A 6,761-nucleotide genomic window follows, 5' to 3' on the forward strand; every position below is an offset into this window, starting at 1 on the left:
GGCCTGCCAAATCAGGTGCAAACGCGTGAAATAAAACACTCCTGGTACTGCGTGTGTTTTGGATGAACGTATGATATTCATTCTATTCGGGAGCAGTTTCCATAACCCAAAAATAGCATGTTATTTTCACTTTGTGTCATTTTGTGTATGTTTAAATGTCTGTGGAGGCTCATACCAACTTAATTAGCCCTTTTCACAAGAATCGGAAATTACGTCAGCGCAGGGTAAAGTTAGTTCTGTTACAGGTCTGCGCCTATTATATCAGTGTGCCCTTTTCTCAAATAATGCTTCTTACCTTTTCTGTTTTGTCTGTTTTCCAAGTTGTTGTTAAATAATCTATAAAGAAATAACATTTTACTTGTTTGTTACTTATATGGCCACTCAGACCGTTGACTCGTGAGATAATCTGCTTAACATAGCACTGGATGGATCTATTCTCCGTCTCCAGCAAAGTCCCTTTTTTAAATAGTCTGTGATCTCCGGTACATTTGAGCGTATTATCTCTATTTACTCAGTCATTTCCCCTCGTGTGTTTAGTAACGTTGTGATGACTGATTGATTGCATGCAGTAGTCTATGCACACTTGGGCTTGTTTGTTAACCAATTAGCCTATACAATTTATATGTTTTGAAAACCGCCAAACTGACCAAAAACCCACCCAAATTTTGTCCACCCGCCCAAGCCAATATTTACCCGCACAATCAAATTCAAAACCGCCCAATCTGGCAACACTGGTGCTTGTGACTTTTTAGCTCCGCCCACGGCTCGCCTCCAAGAGCTCGGCTGTTTTCGGAGAGAAACTTAAAGCTGTATCTTTCTTTTATAAATCTGATAAAACTAAAGACCCTTTGGAGATATGAAGGATGCAATACTACTCTATAGATACTCAAGATTAACATGAGATTGGGCAAAACTGTGTGTTAGGTCCCCTTTAACATGAAACTTTGCGCATTGCAATCATATTCTGGGTTCATCTGCTTGCCTGTAGACAGTATATATTTTTAATAATCTGTATACCAGAATTGGTCTTTTTACTATCACTTACTATTGTTTATTTTATTAATTAACTGTATACTGAATTCAGCCTTTTATATTACTGTCTTCATCCATTAAGCCTATGTTAAGCATTTTCTTTATAATGGTTTTCTATGGGAGGAAAACGCTTAACCCCTTAAAGGAACACTACACTTTTTTGGAAATAGGCTCATTTCACAACTCCCCTAGAGTTAAACAGTTGAGTTTTACCGTTTTTGAATCCATTCAGCCGATCTCTGGGTCTGGCAGGAGCACTTTTAGCTTAGTTTAGCATAGATCATTGAATCGGATTAGACCAAAAAATGACCAAAGAGTTTCAATATTTTTCCTATTTAAAGCTTGACTCTTCTGTAGTTACATTGTGTACTAAGACTGACGGAAAATGAAAAGTTGAGATTTTCTAGGCCGATTTGGCTAGGAACTATACTCTCATTCCGGCGTAATAATCAAGGAACTTTGCTGCCGTACCATGGCTGCAGCAGGCACAATGATATTACGCAGCACCTGAAAGTAGTCCCCAGCTAGGGAACTAAAGCTGGGGACTACTTTCGGCTCAGTGTGCAATGATCTGATTGACTTGAAATTACAGGAGATATGTAGTAACAAACACATCAATTGGTTAAGATTTTAAGTAGGATAATATATAATTTTTTCTTTTTATAATCTGAGCTCAAAAATGAAAGTGTGTGTGAGCTTAATAGGTATGTTTACACTAGCCTCCCTTCAAATAAATCTCAATAACTTAAAAAAAACAAAAAAATGATACAAAGAAATGTATTTTTCCCCTGTTTACTGGCACATAGTGAAATCAAAAGAAACTTTCTGCAGGGAGATGAACCAAATAGATCTTAAATAACAAACTTTCAAATAAAAACAGTATAAATTAGATTTTTTTATTTGTGTTTATCATAGTTATGAAAAAATATAATAAAAAATATTAATTATTCCACCTGTGTGTTAAAACTTAGGGCATTTTCTGTGAAATGAGACCATTTTTTATCAATTTACTCCAGTGTATGTGAGTAGGGCACTATTTTAAATTCAGGTATGCCAAAATCAGTAAAAAAATCCAAAATATGCCAAAGAGCTTAAAGGGATAGTTCACCCAAAAATGAAAATTAGCCAAAGATTTACTCACCCTCAGGTCATCCTAGGCGGTTGAGCGTATGACGTAGGTGCCGCGAAATGCAAGCTCCGGGGAGAAGTGCGTAGTCTCGCGATAGTAAGCTCCTGGGAGAGAGTGACAAACACAGAAGCACAGAGGAGAAAGGAAAACAAAACACCTGTCACTAACTATTAAAACGAAGATTCAAGTGAAAAATGTAGAGGATTTCGATATAAGGCAAGAGGAGACTTTTGCGCGCTTCTCCTCGGAGCTTACGCATTTCACGGCGCCTACGTCATATGCTCAACCGCCTTGTCGGGATTCAGAAACAGGGGCACCATTCACTGCAATTATACAGACTGGAACAGACAGGACAATGTTGTAGTATTTGGACCAAACAGACACACATTTAGTCATTATATTTAATGAATAATCCAGGAAACCCTCTCATTCCACAAACAAATTGTGAAGGTTTTTGGACCCTCCTCCTGAAAGAGCACCCTAAAGGGCTCAGTTACCAGGGAAACCATCTGATAAGACTGTTTTATTGCTCAAAAGTATGTGAGATGCAAAGTGCAGTAAGAACAGATCCTTCTGAAACCCACTCAATGCCCATAAAAACAGAACTTTCCTCCTTTTCATTTATAGACAAACTTTTCTACAAATGAACATGCATCCCAGGACATTGTGTGTATGATTTTAACTGTCTTGTATGGTGTCTCTTGCATTGTATTTTGTTTTATGCATGCTTTATGAGTGAAGTACTAATTAATGTAACCCCACCTATATCGTGTCTCCTACCAAATTAATTCTCATTTGATGACGCACACTTTGGTGTACACCACCTTCTCATAGAATGCCATGTGTGTTTGTAATTTAATCAAAGTATACACTGCCAGAGCCTTTCGAACCATGATCTCAGACAAAGGGTCATAAAACCCCCCAATATTTCCAGCCTCCCGCTTGGAAATTCAGTCTCTCTCATTGGTCAAGCCCATCCTGAAATGTGTGACTCTTCCCTGACTTTAAAGGGCTCAAGCACAGGTCCGCCCTTGCTTTTTCTGCAAAATCTTCCGATTGCTGCCTGTGTGGTTGGACTCACGGAGCGCCTGAACTGGCGCGGGCACGCCCCGCATGGCATAGAGCCATGTGCGGTCTCCCCAGCCTGGGGAGATGGCTCCTGACCACTGGAGTTTAATACCACTGGAGTTCATCTTCACTCAACCCAGGAATTCACCATCATGGAAAGGCTCAGACATTTCTCTCTCCCCGCTCCCGGCAGCCTCTGCATCTTCATCTCCGGATTGCGGCCTGCAGTTCCACTACGGCCCACAGGGCCAGTAGGCTCCATTTTACATCCCGCCACGTGCTTATCGAGCAGAGAGGACTCTTCTCAACCACAACAGAGTCAAGAACAACCTCGGAGTTTCAAGAAATTGCAACTTCGGCCATCGAATGGTACCATCCAGACTTTCTTCAGGGGCTTCACGAGATTCTTGTTTCACAGCTAAGTCAAATGCAGTTATCGTTCCTTTCACCACACAGAGGTTTGTTGTAAGCTATCGTATACTGTGCTTTGAATTAGAGACTGATGGTTCTTTCAGATGGTCAACTCAGCCTCATTCCCCCTGTTTCTGTCCGGTTTCATTCATTCAATCTCACTTACCCTTCCCATGTACTACGTATGCGTGATTTGTGTGTGTGTTTAGTTATAAGTTTGTGATTTAGTTAATAAAACTTTGTGCACAATACATATGAGTATTTGTTTCTAATTACCTGCTTGCAACAAAGTGAATTTAACGATTTTGATCTTGTTACATGCTCTTAGTAGTACTGTACCTTAAAAAGGGTATTTCCCTTACCCTGGAAATTAAGATTTCTTGAATTCATAAATAATCTATACTGAGCGTTCGCTAGACGGCCTGGTCAAGTGATTGTACTGTAAATTCTGCTTTATCAAGCTAATTCTATTAACTTATCCAATTAATTATAACAAGTTATGATTAATTATTAATATTCCCCTTGAGCTAAAATGTGCTATAATGTTGAATATAACTCCGAATGTGTTGATCTGAAAGAGGAATGTCAGACACGCCTAGGATGACCTGAAGGTGATTAAATCTTTGGCTAATTTTCATTTTTGGGTGAACTATCCCTTTAAGAGGTTAAAGGGGACATCAGATGCAAAATTCACTTTTACATGGTGTTTGAACATAAATGTGTGTTGGCAGTATGTGTACACAACCATCCTATAATGATAAAAATCCACACAGTGCTTTTTTTTAAATCCCCACAAATCATAAGCACTGTCTCAGATCAAGCCGTTCACAGATTCTTGGCAAATTGACATCACACAGGCAGGCCCCTCCCACGACTATTGACGAACACTGTCGTTTTAGTATAGACCCGCCCCGAGTGAGCTGTAAACAGTCTGCCATTGTTTCGATGCTGGAGCAGGTGTAGACAAGAATGGCTTCTAAATGACTGAGGTGTTTTGTTGTTGGATGTAAGAATGAACATAGCAGTCGTCATTTACTCTCGACAACTGAGTCGCTGAAGATGCAGTGGATTACTTTTGTTTTTGAAGGGAATGAGCCCCCCTATCTACCTAAATGCATTTATGTTTTCGCCAATCATTCGTGATCCAAGGTTTTTTTTATGAATCTTTACAAATCGCCTTTCCTAATAATGTGCTAGTTAGCAAGTTCCTGTTACAGAATGATCAGAACATGAGACGTGGGGATCCATCTGCAGGGCTTTATTCATAGACATGGTCAGAAACGAGCATGGGTCGATACACAGCAAAAAGTCATAGATGAGGCAAGACAGAGTATTCCTAGGACAAGCGTGGGTCTTTGATCGGCGAACAGTATCCAACAGGGCAAGGCAAAGAGAAATAATCCAGGTACACAGCAATATTCCAAGCGGGGAAAAACACAATCCGAAACAGGCAAGGCTCCGTAGGGTAGCGATGTGTGCTTACAGTACTCGGCAGTGAGAAAGAGGAAGTCCATGGCTTATGTAGCATGTCTGATTGAATTCAGCTGTGTATGTGTAATCAATGCAATGGATGATGAGAACTGTAGTCCGGGGTGAACACAAATAAAAGTAGACACTTGACAGTTTTGACTGATTTGAAACACTTACAGTCATGGCCAAAAATATCGGCACCCTTGGTAAATATGATCAAAGAAGGCTGTGAAAATTAGTCTGCATTGTTAATCCTTTTGATCTTTTATTTAAAAAAAAATAAATCACAAAAATCTAACCTTTCATTGGACAATAAGGAATTTAAAATGGGGGGAAATATCGTTATGAAATAAATGTTTTTCTCAAATACACGTTGGACACAATTATTGGCACCCCTAGAAATTCTTAAGAGTAAAATATCTCTGAAATATATTCCCATTCATATTCACAATTTTGAGCACTCCAGGGCGATTATGAACATGAAATTATCCAGCCATGGCTTCCTGTTTCACAGAAATATGAATAGGAGGGAAAACAAAGCCCAAATTCCCTTAATCATCCATCACAATGAGAACAACCAAAGAATACATTTCTGATGTGCAGCAAAAGATAATTGAGCTTCACAAATTAGTGAAGTGGCTTTAAGAAAAAAGCTAGAGCAGTGAAAATTCCCATTTCCACCATCAGGGTAATAATTAAGAATTTCCAATCAACATAAAATGTTATAAATCTGCCTGGAAGAGGACACGTGTCTATATCGTCCTAATGCACGGTGAGAAGGAGAGTTTGAGTGGCTAAAGACTCTCCAAGGACCACAGCTGGAGAATTGCAGAAAATAGTTGAGTCTTAAAAAAAACTTTTTAAAAAATTGTCAAACAGCACCTACATCACCACATGTTGTTTAGGAGGGTTTCAAGAAAAATTCTCCTAGCTCATCCAAAAACAATCTCCAGCATATTCAGTTATCAGACACGACTGGAACGTCAAATGAGACTGGCTTCTATGGTCAGATGAAACTAAAAAAAATGAGCTTTTTAGCAGCAAACACTCAAGATGAGTTTGGTGAACACAAGGATAAAAAGTACCCCATGTGTACAATGAAATAAATATATATATATATATATATATATATATATATATATATATATATATATATATATTAGTGGTGGGCATAGATTAATTTTTTAATCTAGATTAATCTTGGAATTAATCTAGATTAAAATGGCTCATTTGAATTCTGCCAAGTAGATCAGAATAAGTTCACTACTAGTAGTAAACAACTAGCAGTCATCAAGAATTTAATATTGATAATAACATTGAAGACATTGTATGATTATTCCTTAAAGATAAGGTTTTAATAGTTTTAGTAGTAGTAGCCTATTACATTCTGCCCAATGTCTTCAAGTGAAACCGAACTTTTATTTTGACGGGTTGCCGTGAATACCTTTACGTTTCTGTGTGTATATGATATGAGGATAGTTTTTCTCAAATGAAACGCTGGAATGCTCATGAAGTGACTCTCAGAGCAGTTCTGGAGATGTTGTTCGTGTATTTATGTCCTCATTTAGTGAGATGACAGACGTTAATATCGCCCGATAAGAGTCTCACGTTAACGCAGCACGTTAACGCCGATAACGGCCCACCACTAATA

The sequence above is a fragment of the Onychostoma macrolepis genome, chromosome 03, assembly GCF_012432095.1.
Source record: "Onychostoma macrolepis isolate SWU-2019 chromosome 03, ASM1243209v1, whole genome shotgun sequence".
Classification (NCBI taxonomy): domain Eukaryota; kingdom Metazoa; phylum Chordata; class Actinopteri; order Cypriniformes; family Cyprinidae; genus Onychostoma; species Onychostoma macrolepis.